Source organism: Microcaecilia unicolor, chromosome 3, assembly GCF_901765095.1.
Source record: "Microcaecilia unicolor chromosome 3, aMicUni1.1, whole genome shotgun sequence".
Taxonomy (NCBI): domain Eukaryota; kingdom Metazoa; phylum Chordata; class Amphibia; order Gymnophiona; family Siphonopidae; genus Microcaecilia; species Microcaecilia unicolor.
Genome location: NC_044033.1, coordinates 420298120 through 420314882, shown reverse-complemented (window position 1 = coordinate 420314882; position 16763 = coordinate 420298120).

The window sequence follows — 16763 nt, the reverse complement described above, 5'->3', positions numbered from 1 at the left end:
TTGTTTCACTCAATCTATCAGCTGCCTTTGATTTAGTTTATCACACCCTTTTATGATCCTTCTCTTTAGTCTTTTACTTAGCCCTCTTGCTATTCTTATCCAATCCTCAAGAATTTGTAGCTACCTGTATGCTGATGACATTTTACTTTTCTTTCCCACAGATCCATACTCCCCGTTCATTACCCCTCTTCAGAACTGCCTCATCTTGATTGCTGAATGGCTCACTGATCATAAAATGGTCTTAAACCCACAAAAATGGTAGCCTGCTGGTTTACTGGAGATTCCCACCTCTCCCCTTCACCTAATGGGGACAGATATTCTGCCAATTAATTCTTTCCAATACTTACGGGTTATCTTAGACTCCCAACTTTCCTTTGCACAGCATATTTCTGCTGTCTACAAAAAAGGTTTCTATATTTTACGTCAGTTGTACTCTATCCGTCATTATTACAGCCCTCAATATTTTCACTCACTCATACTGTCCCTTCTCATCACAAGGCTTGACTATTGCAACATGAATTATCTTGGCTGTTCCCGCTATCAATTGAAAAAGCTCCTATCTCTGCAAAACACAGCTATTTGCCTTCTGTGTCATGTACATCATTTTGACACTCTTCCCCTCTGCTAAAATATCATTGGCTTCCTGTTGAACAAAGAGTTGTTTAAACTTCTCACACTCACTTTTAGGGCTTTCAGATTAGGGCTTTCATATTATCTTTTGAGTCTTACCATTCCCTACTCCCCTGCCTGCACTTTATGTGGCTACTGACTGGTTAAATAGCGCTTAGCTGGCTATCCACCAATATTCATCAGGGGTTAACTGGCTATCCGCCACTGAATATTCCCGGTTACTGGAGAGCCAGTTATAATTGTGTGATATAACAGGATATCTACCAGTTTTTAAAGTAAGTTTATCATCTATATTTGGCTGCGTGAAATCATAGAATATCTTTGGCTGGTTTCAAGATAACTAGCTAAGTCTGCATATCGACTTAGCCGGTTATCTTGAAATGGGCCAAAAATAAACTATATATTCAATGCCAGTCACTGTAAATGGCCTAGCATCTAAAATCTGGGCTTAACGCTGATCAAGGAGTTAGCTGGTCTAACTGCTGCAGTCTGAAAATTGGCCTCATTGTGTACAAGTCTCAATCTTGATTTTTACAATGCTGGTGTGCATACATCTAAGGGGGGAAGTTATTAAACTATGCTAGAGCTTTAAGTAGTGTTATTTGCTCCTTAACATGAGTTATAGGCACTAATACAGTGATATTTAAATCATTGTGGGTTACACAGCAATGAGATGCAAAACATGAAAATGTATACAAAGCAAACTATTTCTCTGTAAATTTCATAATGTGACTTGCAATGAACAGTAGGTGTACACCACAAGTTGCATTAGGGCTCTAAAATAATGGCAAAATAACCCCAAAGTTTATCTGGGGTTTTATTTTAACCAGTCAGGAGCATCAGACTGCAAAGATGTGGCCCTATGCTCCCAGCCATGACTTCCAGGCCATACCCTCTCTGATCTGGCCCCTTGATCAACACCCTCCTGATATGGTCCCCCATGATCAAAAGATCCACCATGATCAAAATATCCACCTCATTCAATAGCCCCCTATCTGCCCCAATCAATAACCCCCCTTAATCCAGGCCTTTTTGAATAGAAGCCCCTGTGATGTGGTCACCTCAATCAAAACCCCCAAATAGTCTCCCCAATCAAGCATTCCCAATCCAATGCCAGTGCCTTATCTCTCTGGTGGTCTATGAGCTTCATCAGACAGAAGCCACCCCAAATCACTTCTGCCCTTCCAGCATCATCTATCAAAATGGCACCCCGAATGGTAGCCACACCTTATATGTAAACATGACCCCTAGAGGTAGTTGCCTGAGACTATCAATAAGGGCACCATTTTCATGGATGGTGCCGGAAAGACAGGAGCAACTGGGGTCACTCCTGCCTGGGGAAACTCATTTTTTATGCCTAAGATATCTCTAAGTCTGTGTTGCTGCAGAAATGAAGGATCTCTGCTCGCTACTGTAAATTATTGTGCATTATCTCAAGTCACTGAAAAACTAGTCTTTGACCAACTCGTTTCCTTTGCTGATGGTCTTTCTGTCTGACACCCTAGACAAACTGGATTCCAGACATATCACAGTATAGAAACCACCATTACATCTTTACTCAATGAACTCCAATCCATTTTAGACAAAGGTAACATTGCTTTTTTTACTTTCCATTGACTTATCTGTGGCCTTCGACCTAGTGGACCACTCTCTCTTACTCACATGCTTGCAAGCTATTGAAACTGAGGGCACTGTTCTTGACTGGTTCACTTCTTATCTTTCTGGTCACTGGTTCACTATCTCTACTCCCTGTTCTCAGTTTAAAAGTTTCCCCCTCCTCTGTGGAGTCCCATAGGGCTCCATTCTTTCTCCCTTATTATTCAATATTTTCCTCAGCTCTCTAGCAACTCTCCTCCAGGACTTCAACTTCTATTTGTATGCAGATGATATTTTGGTCATTTTTTTCTATTACCTTTTTACCCTCTAACCTTGACCCCCTGTACACTGCCCTTCAGGCCCTGCTGGTTTAGCTAACTACCCACAGATTAGCCCTGAGCCCCTCTAAGACTACAGCCTGCTTGGTGACCAGATTTCACTCTGCTTCCTCTGTCCCTCTCACACTCTTCAATGTTTCTGTGAATCCAGTCTCCTCTTTTCATTATCTTGGAGTCATTCTAGATTCCCAGTTATCCTTTAAACAACAGATTTCTCAAGTCATTAGAGCAGGTTTCCTTTGGTTGCATTGCCTTTGTTCAATCAGTAAGCATCTGAATTTTCCCTCAATGCACACTCTTATCCACACATTTATCATCTCGTGACTTGACTACTTCAATTTCATTTATGCTGGTATTCCCCATGACCAACTTTGCTGCCTCCAAACACTACAAAACTTTGCAGCCCGACTTTTACTGAAAGCTAAAAAGTTAGATCACATCACCCCTTTGTATATGCAGCTCCACTGGTTACCTTTCCAATACAGATTCTGGTTTAAAATTCTGATCCTGACCCATAAAACTCTACAATCTGGTTATCTCCCCTACGAATCTTCTGTCATCATCCCCTATACACTGGCTCATGCTCTTCACTTCCTGGATGCCCACCATCTAATTCTTCTCTCCCCAAGATTAGCCTACTATAAAACCACTTGATCATCTGCTTTTTACTTCCTTGTTCCTAAGTTATGGAATGACCTCCCTTCACCCCCCCCCCCCCCCCCCCACCACAATAGATTGGAACTCTCCCTTACTAGATTTAAATCCTGCTTGAAACATCAATTTTTCAATCTGTCTTTTAACGTATCCGTAGCTAGCTCCCATTGATTGGTGGACTGTGGGTAACCCTGAGTTCACTTGATCCTGGACTGCCCTATTAATGCATAAGCTTGGATGACTGTTTTCCTGTGTGCTTGTTCTTTATCCTATCTGTTCCTGGAGTTACCTTTCTGCTTCCTTTTTTTTAGAATTTTTAATTGTTTTTGTGAACTACTTTGACCTATTTAATATAAAGGTGGCATATCAAATAATAAACACAAACATATTGAAACATACCATTTATGACCTGTTAGAAATGTTGCATGAAATATTGATGCAGTAACATCTTTCCTGGCTCCATAACTTATATCTGAAGTGTTCAGTTTTCATTTATTTCTAACTGAAAGCCCAAGTTGTTTCTGATGTCATAATGATGACAAAAGTTTTATGAGAGGGAGACCAAACAGATAGAAATTAGTCTGATTATGACTACAAAGCCCTCCAAAAAACTTAGCACACACATACTTACAGCTGCTTTTTGCGCAGATATTTTGATATTTGGCTCATGCAAATGCCTTGACTTTGTTTACCTTTACCTCAGCTTTTGAATACAATCAGGGGCATTTTCGAAAGAGAAGGGCGCCCATCTTCCAACACAAATTGGGAGATGGGCGTCCTTCTCCCAGGGTCGCCCAAATCGGCATAATTGAAAGCCGATTTTGGGTGTCCTCAACTGCAGTCTGTTGCGGGGATGACCAAAGTTCACGGGGGCGTGTCGGAGGCGTAGCGAAGGCGGGACTGGGGCGTGCTTAAGAGATGGGCATCCTCGGCCGATAATGGAAAAAAGAAGGGCGTCCCTGATGACTTTACGTGGTCCATTTTTTTCATGACCAAGCCTCAAAAAGGTGCCTCAACTGACCTGATGACCACTGGAGGGAATCGGGGATGACCTCCCCTTACTCCCCCAGTGGTCACCAACCCCCTCCCACTCTAAAAAAAAAGTTTTGGGTTTTATTTTGAATTATAAGCTATTTATGGAAAATCATATTAATCATCTTATAAAGAGTTAATTTAGCATGTAAAGAAAATTGAGATGTATCCACAAGTACTTGGAGCAGAATCAATACGACTGGTAGTTCTGTTGTTAATTTTGAGTAGGTTGGTCAACTGCAACATTGTCTATTTAGGGTTTTCGAAAGCTTTGTTAAAGAGGGTTCAAAGAATTCAAAATGTTGCAGTGCATCTGATCTACTCTTTTAAGAAATCAGATAACACCTTTTTTGTGACTCTGTACTGCCTTCCTGGAAGCCAGAATTTTGGTTAAGCTAGGCTGTCTGATCTTTAAGGTCTTAAATGGTCTCATTCCCCAATATATGGTCCATCTCATAAGTAGGCCACAATTGGTCAATTCTATGATGTTAAGAATAAAATGGCAAAATATCATTTCCAAGTCCTAGAGGTGATACATCAAAGAAAATGTTTACATCTTCTTTTTCCTATCAAGTAGCTAATCTATGGTCCACTTTATCAATGTTTAAAATTGGAGTCTAGTGTTAATAATTAAAAAAAATCTCTGAAAACAATTTTGTTTTGTAAATACATTTTGGATAGATGAATTATTCAGTGTTATTTAGTATTTGATTCTTTGTTACATGCTAGATCTGATCTAGAATTTCTTGGCATTGTTATCGACTAAGAACTACTTGTTGGCTTTAGTGGGCTATAAATGAAATAACTATAACTAACTGTACTTTTAAATTTGAGTCTTAATATTTTTACCTTACTCTTAGTTTGGGCTTCACGTTACCTGTACATATTACTACAGCTATACTTTTACCATTGATTCATGATTTTTCTGTTGGATTTCATACACTTTTTGCAGTATCACTTCATAAGTAAGATCATATTCTTATTACCTAATGGTTTCAGCAATTTGATTAGTAGTTTTCCATTACCCTGGTCTGATCATTATTTGCTTTGTTTTAATTTTCAGTTATCTCCTATAAAATCTTCTTTCAATCAGCAATCACACTCATTTATACTGCATTTAATGAAAGCTCAGCTGTTCATCTCAGTGGCCTCTTAAGGGTGGGGCTCGAGTGCCTCATTAGTTGATCTCTGGGACACTACATTAGACAAATAGACCTTGTCATGACTAAGTCTGGATCTAAAAATATAAAAAGAACTCATGTTGCACCTAGTTACTCAAAATTTGTTTAAGACAAAATACTTTCTGCTACATGATGTAAGAGTAGGACACACTGTGCAGCAGACAGATAAATTTATAGTTCACTGATGTCAGAGAACAAAATTTTGGATGATGACACTGAGAAAGAAAAGTTCAGTCTGCCTTAAGTCATCATCAAAAACGTTTTTATATTGTTTTCAACAGTATTGTTTATCTTTAGCTGTTTTACCTGACCAAGTCATTTCTCCTCATTGGTTATCATTTTACTTTGTAGATAAGGTGGAAAGCATTATGATTGCATTTCAAACTGTTAACATACCTAGGAGGCAATTCTATAACAAAGATGCTAACAGTTACACACATGGCACCAGACTAAATATATGGCGCTTAAAAAATGGCATAAAATGTGCTTACTGCTATTCTATAAACCTAACCTAAAGTTAGGCATGGTTTATAGAATACGCATAGCGCCCATCCCTGAACTACAATTTAAGAATGACCATTTAAGCCAACTAAAACCTGGTGTAAATGTTCACACCTAACTTAGGCATGGACTGGGCATATTCTGTAACAGTGAACATAATTTTAAGGCATACCCATGCCCCCATGGCCACACCCTCTCTTGAGAGCCACATATTAGAATTTACATGCACCACTTTACAGAATACTCTTAGAAAGTTGCATGCAAAAATTCTAATTAGCACCAATTAGTGCCAATAATTGCTTGTTAGTGACCAATTATCAGTACTGATTGACTTGTTAAGTAAATAAGTTGTGCGTCAAAATTGGCCATGCTGCCAAATTATGTGCATAACTTTAGTCACTATATATAGAATCTGGGGGATACTTCCTCAGGTTCTATATAAGGTGCCCAAAGTTGTATGCACAAATTTGGGCACATATCTAAGTTGTGTGTGAATTTTAATTGAGCAATGGGCTGATAACTAGCAATAATTGCGAACTAACATCCAATTATTGCAGTTGGATATGAACATGCATATTGCTAAGTGCTATTCTATAAAAAAGTGTGTGCAAATCTTTTAGCGTGCAACCAAAAGGAGGTGTGGCCATGGGAGGGGTATGGGTCGGGGGCATTCTTTAAAGATGTGCATAGTATTATAGAACTTGGGGGGTCTGCACCTAACTTATGTACTAGGATTTACACCAGGTTTTAGTTGGTATAAATCTTCATGCCTAAAAGTTTGTGTGGAAATCAGCTCTCTAAGTGCTATTCTTGAAATGGTGCCCAACTCAGAGCACAAAGGAGAAGGAAACAAAAAGCACAACAGAAAATGCAAATTGCCAAAAAAAAAAAGCACAAGGAGCCTTCAAGAATGGGGGTGTCTCAACTTTGCTTTATTGGTCAGACCTGACACAGTCCATGTTTCGGTGAAAAATGCCTACGTCAGGGGTCTAAGGATGGTATCTAAATCCAAGAAAACCAATCATCCAGTATTGAAAAACACACGTCTTAAAAAAAGACAAATCAGCTGGAGACTTGAATTCATGATGCCAAACGGAGCACTGCAAAAACGAAACTAGTTCTATAAAGTTTTCCTGTCTTCAACAAAACAGCCATATATCATCAGTGCAGTGTTTTTTTGGTGCAAAAATGTTGGTGCTATTTTCTGAATCTAGTCCATTATGTACCTGTTTAGAATAATGGCATTTACTACATATATGTGTACATATACACATAAATACCAAAATACCACCTATGAACTAATCTATAAATACCCACTTAACGAGGATCACGTGACACTATGCGCTGGAGCGGTCACAAGTAAGATTCCTCCTGCCACCTCTCATCATTCCCCGCAATAAATGGCTGCTTGGAGGATCTCGTTTTTACCAACTGGGGCCAAAACTGCAAAGCAATCATTTGAAGAGCAGTCAGTGTGATAGTGGGAGAGGATGGCGGCGAAATTACTGAGGAAAGATAAGGAGAAAACTAAACCGCATGAAGGCAAGATGGTGGATCCAGCAAGCCCTGGGTGTTCTCTGGTTGGCTCAGCGTGGGTGGCAGAGGTCACTGCTGAAGTAACTGGAATGATGGAATCGATTCTAGACAAAAGACTAAGCCCCATCGACTCTAAATTGGAACGGCTACACAACAATATGGAGCAGTTGGGACACGATTTAGCGGGATATCAACAGAGGACGGGAGAACTGGAGGACAGAGTTATGATGCTGGAAGAAGAGCGGGACTGCATGCAGAAGTTAGTAAAATCATATTTAGAGAAGTTGGAAGATTTAGAGAATCGTTCCAGGCGCAACAACTTTAGATTTGTGGGGCTAACTGAAAAGGTGGGAGACAGAGATGTTAGAAACTTTTTGGAAACCTGGCTGGCCAAGGAACTGACACTTCCAGCAGTGCTGGGGCCCTTGTAAATAGAGCGGGCACACAGGATTGGGCTTGCACACCCTAACTCTACACGACCAAGAATAGTCATTTGCAGATTTCTCAATCATTTTAGATCTTCTCAATGCACAAATTGGGTGATCCTGAAAGCAGGCATGAATTTGCAACATCTTCCAGTTAGAATTTGAAGAGATTAAATGGCGTATTATAGATCATGTTCAGCTGGGTTGGGAGGGTGGTAATGCTGTCAGGTTATTGAACTATAAAGAGCAAAGATGGATTTTTTATTTACAGACTTTGCAACCCGATGGGTTGAACTCAGAAATCGATTGGTGGTCACTAATTTGATTGATGGCTATTCAGACTAGATCACCCAATCAGGAATGAGAACTTGAGCTCAGCTGTTAGCTATTTAATAAGCTAGTTCCGCGTTAGACGCCACGGCCATTTTTTTACAAATGCAGGAGTATACTATCCAGCTTATTTTCGAAAGAGAAAGACGCCCATATTTCGACCCAAATCAGGAGATGGGCGCCTTTCTCTCATGGGCGCCCAAATCAGTATAATCGAAAGCCGATTTTGGGCACCTCCAACTGCAGTCTGTCGTGGGAACGAACAAAGTTGACGGGGGGGGGGGTGTCGGAGGTGTGGTGAAAGCGGGACTGGGGCGTCTTTATCGGCCGAGGAGAGATGGGCGCGCTCAGCCGATAATGGAAAAAAGAAGGGCGCCAGAAGCGAGAATTTGGGTCACTTTTTCTAGACCCTTTTTTTCACGAAGAAGTCCCCAAAAAGTGCCTCAACTGCCCAGATGACCACTGGAGAGAATCGGGGATGACCTCCCCTGATTCACCCAGTGGTCACTAACCCTCTCCCACCAAAAAAAAAAAGAACTTTAAAAACTTTTTTTGCCAGCCTGTATGCCAGCCTCAAATGTCATACCCAGCTCCATCACAGCAGTATGCAGGTCCCTGGAGCAGTTGTTAGTGGGTGCAGTGGACTTCAGGCAGGTGGACACAGGCCCATCCCCCCTACATGTTACACTTGTGCTGCTAAATGGGATCCCTCCAAACCACCCCCAAAACCCACTGTACCCACATCTAAGTGCCCCCCTTCAGCCATAAGTGCTATGGTAATGGTGTAGAGTTCTGGGGAATGGGTTTTGGGGGGGGATTTGGGGGGCTCAGCACCCGAGGTAAGGGAGCTATGGACTTGGGAGGTATTTTAATTTTTTGTTTTAATTGTTACAAGTGCCCCCTAGGGTGCCCAGTTGGTGTCCTGGCATGTGAGGGGGACCAGTGCACTACGAATCCTGGCCTTTCCCATGACCAAATGCCTTGGATTTATTAGTTTTTGAGCTGGGCGCCTTCGGTTTCCATTATCGCTGAAAACCGATACCGCCCAGCTCAAATACACCCAAATGTGATGCATTTGCCCGGCACAAACCGTATTATCGAAACAAAAGATGGACACCCATCTTTTTGGAAAATACAGTCTGGCCCGCCCCTTCACGGACCCGTCCTCAGAGATAGGCACCCATGGAGATGGGCGTGCGCGTTCGATTATGCCCCTTCTCGGACCCGTCCTCGGAGATAGGCGCCCATGGAGATGGGCGTTCGCGTTCGATTATGCCCCTCCACGAGATGGTAATGTCACAGTCCTAGCAAGGAATAAAAAGTAAGCAAGTTATTTGTGAAGATGTCAGCAGTTAATGAATAGCTTGTTTTCTCCTAGCAACCCTCTTCCCTGAAGAAAGACTACGAAACCTGGCCATGTCGGCGGAGGTTTGACCTGGTTGAAAAATCACTGCCAAAGCTAAGTAGCCTCATTATGCATCTCAAAAGTTACAGCAATAAGTTAACATTTTCAGTGTGTTCTTTAAGGACTATTTTTATATAAGAAAAAGAAGGAACAAAAACTATAAAGAAATTATAAAGAACAATTATTTGACAGCTCCGGGTAGATCAATGAAGATTTGTACAGCACCATGATTATATGGGACGTTGTTCCCAAATGGTTATGCTGTCAGTTACTCTGAGGATCCCCGTTAGGAAAGGAACTAAGTTAATGTTAATGTGAAGATTTATAAGTTATCTGCGTTTGGACTGTGTATATGATAAGTAGTGTGATAGTTGGGACAGTATTGAATGATTGTTAGATTTAAGTCCCCACATCAGGAAGAGACGGTCCCTTTAAATAGATTCATCTTAATTAATATCATAGGGTTGATGTATGCTGACTTTTAGCTTCAAAAAAGAGGAGAGGAAAGGGAGAAAAAAGAAAGATATATAGAAGCATTGGCTCCCTCTTGTCTGAATGTTTAACTGAATGAATGCATAAATATGTGGTGAGAATGGGAATGTGGGATTTTTTTTCCTCTCTCTGTCTACAAAGGTAAGCTACTTTAAGTATGCTATGTTAAATGGTCAGAATTGTTAGAGTGATTGGAAAAGAAGTTGCTTTTGTGTGCTGGGGGATTACAAGATTGCTTTGGGAAGTAAGTTGGGGGAGGCTTGAATGGGAAGCATAGTAGTTACAGATTTGGGTGAGTCGTTACAAAGGGGGAAATGGGGAGGAGGCGTTGTGGCGTGATTGGTTCCAAATTGGAACTACCTGTTGGGGGAGGGGAGAGGGGTGGGGGAGGGAGGATGATTGAGCAGGGGGGAGGTGGTAATATGGCTGAACGAGTGGGATATAAGGGAAGGAATGGGGATTTGAGGGGAGGATACCCTTCAGGCTGTTTGAATCTTGATGGACAAATTTTAAGTCTTTTCCTTGGACTGCGAGAATATAAGACTGGGAGAGGTCGTAGGCTGGGGCGGCCCCTCTCTTATTTAAGAATCAGATTAATAATATATCACTTGGCCTACAGACACTTTTTATGATAAGGGTGATTACTTGGAATGTAGGAGGTATCCACTCCCCTATTAAGAGATCAAAGATTTTACAACAATTACAATGCCTCATAGCAGACATTGCCCTTTTACAAGAAACACACCTATCTGAGGAAGAACATGCAAAATTGGCAAAATGGTGGGTGGGAGATTGTGTGACGTCCCCGGCTATGGGCAGGAAGGGTGGAGTAGCAATACTTTTTAGGAAGGGGGTGGTCACGCAGATTTAAAAAGTGGTTAAAGATGCAGACAGACGTTTCATTTTGGTAATGTGCTGATAGCCCAAAAGGAGGTATTGATAGGGGAAGGGAAGGGAAATGGGACTTGATATACCGCCTTTCTGAGGTTTTTTGCAACTACATTCAAAGCGGTTTACATATATTCAGGTACTTATTTTGTACCGGGGGAAATGGAGGGCTATGCTCCCAATCAACTAGATAAAGCTTTTTATAGGAAGATGGTGGGAATATTGTCCACCGGGGACTCAAACCCTATGATTTTGGGGGGAGATTTTAATATAGTATGGGACTCTCAGCTTGATAAATCACATCCACCTGTGGGGTTGGCTAAAGGTTCTGGTAAGGGCTTACTGAACTTTTGTAACGTATTAGATCTGTTTGATGTTTGGAGAGTTTTGCATCCGACGGAGAGAGATTATACGCACTTGTCGAGAGCGCATACGATACAGTCACGTATTGACTATTTACTGACTTCTAGATCATTTTTTACGGAAATAGAGGAGGCGCAGATTGGTCCATATACAATTTCTGATCATGCGGCGGTTTGGTTAGATTGGAAGCCAAGTGGGATGGTTGCTCCATCTAGAACATGGGTATTTCCTAGTAAACTGTATCAAGATGGGAAATTTAGATAGAGGTTGTTAACAAGCTGGAAGGAATATAAGTTATTTAATGCTCCATCCACAAATGATACATCTCTTTTTTGGGAAGCAGCAAAGGCGGTATTGAGAGGTGAAATCATTAATTATTCAAGTCAACTCAAAAAAATGAGAGAGAAATCCTCCGCCTGGATCGGCGGGTGAAAATCTTACAACGGAGATATGGGGTGCAGCCCATTGAGTTTCTTAAGCAGGAATTGCTGCCGATCCAGACGGCCTGAATACTCTGATTCATGGTAGAGTGGTTAAATCCCAAACCTTTTATAAATACCAACTGTATAAACATGGCAACAAAAATGGCAGCTGTTAGCTAGATTGATTGCAAAAAAACAGGGAGTCGTGACCTCCCTCATCTTTCTAATTTAGATAAAAAGGTTTTGAATACATCTATTCATCCTGATGAGGTTACGTGGGCAATCCGCTGCAGTCAACTGGGCAAAACTCCAGGGCCAGATGGCTTTCGGGCTAAGTTTTATATGTTGCTGAAAGATGAGATTGCTGAACCTTTAGCTAAGGTGTTTAATGCCTGGGTAGATGTGCAGTGTTTGCCAGAGTATCTGAATTTGACGCAAATAATAGTGCTCCCCAAATCAAATCGAGATCCGCTTTTGCCAGAATCATATCAGCCGATATCTCTTTTAAATTGTGAGGTTAAAATCTTTGCAAAAATATTGGCTAATCAGTGGGACGTATTTTGCTGTCTCTTACCTATGACTCGCAAGTGGGTTATGTCCAAGGGCGGTCTGTAGCTAAAAATCTTAGGCGTATTTTAACATCATTGGAATTTGTGAAGGCCCATCGGAAACCTTATATGTTAGTGAGTTTTGATACGGAGAAGGCCTTCGATCGGGTCCAATGGGACTTCTTATTTGCAGTGTTAGAGGCCTATGGATTTACAGGATGATTTGTAAGCGCGATTCGGTCTTTATATGCTTTCCCCGAGAGTGAGATTGATGGTGAATGATAGCATTTCGGAAGATTTTTTGATAGGCTGTGGGACCCGTCAAGGATGCCCTCTGTCGCCGTTGCTGTTTGTTTTACATTTAGATCCTCTTATCAGAGACATTATTGACAATCCAGATATTCATGGAGTTGTGATTGGCGAGGAGTGTTTCAAAGTGGCGGCATTTGTGGATGATTTATTGGTCATGCTAACGGAACCACAGGACTCATTGGGAGCATTGTTGGAGACGTTCAAAGAATTCGGAGACTTTGCGGGATTTCACCTAAACTTAGATAAATCAGAGGTAATAGCCAATCCACATAAGGTTAGATGTGCCTGGGTGGGAACATTCTCTTTGAGATGGGCTGATCAATCTTTTAAATATTTAGGGGTCTCTCTTACGGTAGAGGTGCGGGAATTGTATCACTCTAATGTACAACAGATGATGTTGAAAACTGAGCAACAGTTGGAACAGTGGCAGACACTTCCCTTACTGCTAATAGGCCATATTTGTCTCATTAAGATGGCAATTTTACCTAGGTGGCTGTACCTGATGCAAACCTTGCCTCTGAGACTTTTGCGGAGAGATGTTCAACGTTATAATAGGTTAGTAAGTCACTTCTGTTGGGCTAATAAGAGGCCAAAGATGAGGAAACAATGCATGTGGGGAAACTGGGCTCAGGGAGGAATGGGTCTGCCAAATTTGAGGCTTTATAATATTGCATGTCGGGACTGGGTATATGCTACTCAAGGAAGTAAGCCACGACATATGGAGAAAGCATATTTTGCTCCATTTAATTTGGTTTCATTGTTACAAGTGGAGAGTTCTTTGATTCTGGAACATAGGAAGCACAGTAACTTATTGGGACCTCTTAGAGACGCGTGGGAGGTCCTGGTGAGGGGTCTCAGTGGGACTCCACAGGTGACAATCTATGCAAACATATTGGAACAAGTCTCAAACAATTTTTTGATAGTATCTCAGAGGAGGCTCCATCTATGTCAGTTATTCACAGAGCACTATGGCACATTGAGAGATCTAAGAATTGGGAAATCATTAAGCAAAAATGGGAGCAAGATCTAGGTGGATTTCTCCCTTCGTGGGATTTATTATATTCTATTAGGAGAATACCGCAACTGACAAGCAATGCTAATTTCAGAGAATACATTTTTGGGGTATTATGCAGAGCTTACTTTACCCAAGTCCAGTTGTTTAAGTCAAGAGGGTTACAAATGCCATGCTGTCTTACATGTGAGACAACCAATAACACTTTTTTTCATGCTTTTTTTGGAGTGCAAAGTGATATGTTGTTATTGGCAAAAAGTTGTTGCATATCTTTCTTTCCTCTTTTCGCGCACAATTGTTGGTACTCCAGTTCAATTGGTGCTTGATTGCCCTGGCTCTTTTAGAGGCTCCATGGTGGAGGAGACGATGTTGTTTTGTAAGTTGTACTTGCTGCCTAGGAAGTGTATTTTGCAAGAGTGGACCACATCAAGATCACCTGAATTCTGGCATTGGCGTAATATGATACATTTGCTATTAACTTGGGAAGCAGAAGAGGCAAAGGGGTCATTAAAGTGAAAAAGTCGCTTTCAAAAGACTTAGGGGATTTATCTGGCTTCTTTGTCTCCATGGGGCAGGAGCCTGATTCTTAATAAATTGGGAGATTAATTGAAAGGTCTTTTTTTCTCCTCTTGTTCTTTCACTGGATTTAGTTAGGGGGATCTCTTTGCAAAGGGGGATGGAGAGGATAACTATTAGATTGCTAGAATACTTAGTTGAGGATATTAGAGCGCAGTAGTCGGTCATAAAGATGCCATGGTATGTAGAGTAATAACAAGCTCAACAAGCAATTGTAGTAGCAATAATAATAAACCGACGCCCAAATTTACTTTATACTTAGCAGAAATCTAGAATTCTAGACAGTGTTGTTAGAAGCAAAACTCCTCATTATTTTACGATGCTACCTTGACTCTGTCGGTGGAATGTAGTTTCCTGAGTTTGGAAGCGCAATTATGATGGCAGTCTAGGAATGCCATTAGTCGGATTCAAGCATGCCTGAAGGGTGGTGGGGGGAAGGAGGAGGGGATTTAAATGTTAATTGTAAGGAGACGTAAAAGGAGGAGGAGGCTGATTTAGGTGCTAGTTATATTTGTGATGGGGATTATGGGGGGATATTGGGAAGGGGACATGGCATTCTGTTTAGAGAGCCTAGTTTGGTTGGCTCCTGTTTGTATGGAAAGAGTTATGCATTGTGTGAAAATTGTCATAATACATTACGGATTAGTGTATATGCAGTTGATCCTCCCATAAAAGTTGTTTAAGTCTATATAAACGTCCTTTATTGGAATAAGCACGCTTACTCACAGTTAACTGCAGATCAGAGGTTGTGCCCCACTGGCAACGAGTCTCCCTGGTACTGAGATTAGCAGTAGGTCAGAGCTGGCAGAATGCTGTACAATGCCCTCTTTCAGCAACATTCAAGGGAAGAACTAAGTTCTGTAACATGGCTAGCACGTGAAAGGGATCTAAAACTGGTTTATAAAAATGGCCACTACCTCATGGACTACTGGAAACAAAACAGGGCACACTCTGACCCAGTAAGCAGGGGGAAAAGCACCATGGGAGTAGAGCCTAACAACTACCAACATCGTGAGCATTTAACACAAGCTAGTGGAATCACGGAGCCCAATACCCTACACCCACGACAATGCATTGCTGATGTGACTCTGCAGTGCGCATAACAGAAAAGGTGTCACACTCACCCGAGAGCCACATCAGAACCAGGGAAAGGCTGTCACAGAATAGAACACATTCTGCTGTCATGGAGGTGGGTACGGCATTTGAGGCTGGCATACAGGCTGGAAAAAAAGTTTGTAAAGTGTTTTTTTTGGTGGGAGGGGGTTAGTGACCACTGGGGGAGTCAGGGGAGGTGATCCCTGATTCCCTTCAGTGGTCATCTGGTCAGTTGGGGCACTTTTTTGGGACTTGTTCGTGAAAAAAAAGGGTCCACAAAAAGTGACCCAAAATCGCGGTAAAAAAGCCTTTTTTTCGATTATCAGCTAAAGACGCCCATCTCTCCTCGGCCGATAACCACACCCCAGTTCCGCCTTCACCACGCCTCCGACACGCCCCCGTCAACTTTACCCGTTTCCGCAACGGATTGCAGTTGGAAACGCCCAAAATCGGCTTTCGATTATACCGATTTGGGCGCCCACGGGAGAAAGACGCCCATCTCCCGATTTGGGTCACAATATAGATGTTTTTCTCTTTCGATTATAAGCAGGATTGTGTATCTGGATTTTCAAAAGATGTTTGACAAAGTACCTCATGAAAGATTCCAGAAGAAATTGGAGAGTCATGGGATAAGAGGTAGTGTCCTACTGTGGATTAAGAACTGGTTAAAGGATAGAAAACAGAGAGAAGGGTTAAATTGTCAGTATTCTCAATGGAGAAGTGTAGATAGTGGAGTTCCCCAGGGGTCTGTGCTGGGACCACTGCTTTTTAACATATTTATAAATAATCTAGAGTTGGGAGTAACTAATGAGGTAATTAAATTTGCTGACAACACAAACTTATTCAAAGTTGTTAAATCACGAGAAGATTGTGAAAAATTATAAGAGGACCTCATGAGACTGGGAGACCCAGTGGGTGTCTAATTGGCAGATGACGTTTAATGTGAGCAAGTGCAAAGTGATACATGTGGGAAAGAGGAACCCGAACTATAGCTATGTAATGCAAGGTTCCATGTTAGGATTCACGGACCAAGAAAGGGATCTCGGCATCGTTGTTGATGATACGTTGAAACCCTCTGCACAGTGTGTGGCAGCAGCTAAGAAAGCAAATAGAATGTTAGGTATTATTAAGAAAGGAATGGAAAATAAAAGTGAGGACGTTATAATACATTTGTATCGGTCCACGGTGTGACCACACATCAAATATTGTGTTCAATTCTGGTCACTGCATCTCAAAAAATATGTAGTGGAATTAGAAAAGGGCAACAAAAATGATAAAGTGAATGGGACAACGTCCCTATGAAGAAAGGCTAAAGTGGCTAGGGCTCTTCATTTTGGAGAGAAGATGGCTGAGGGGAGATATGATAGAGGTCTATAAAATAGTGAGTGGAGTGGAACGGGTAGAAGTGAATCATTTGTTTACTCTTT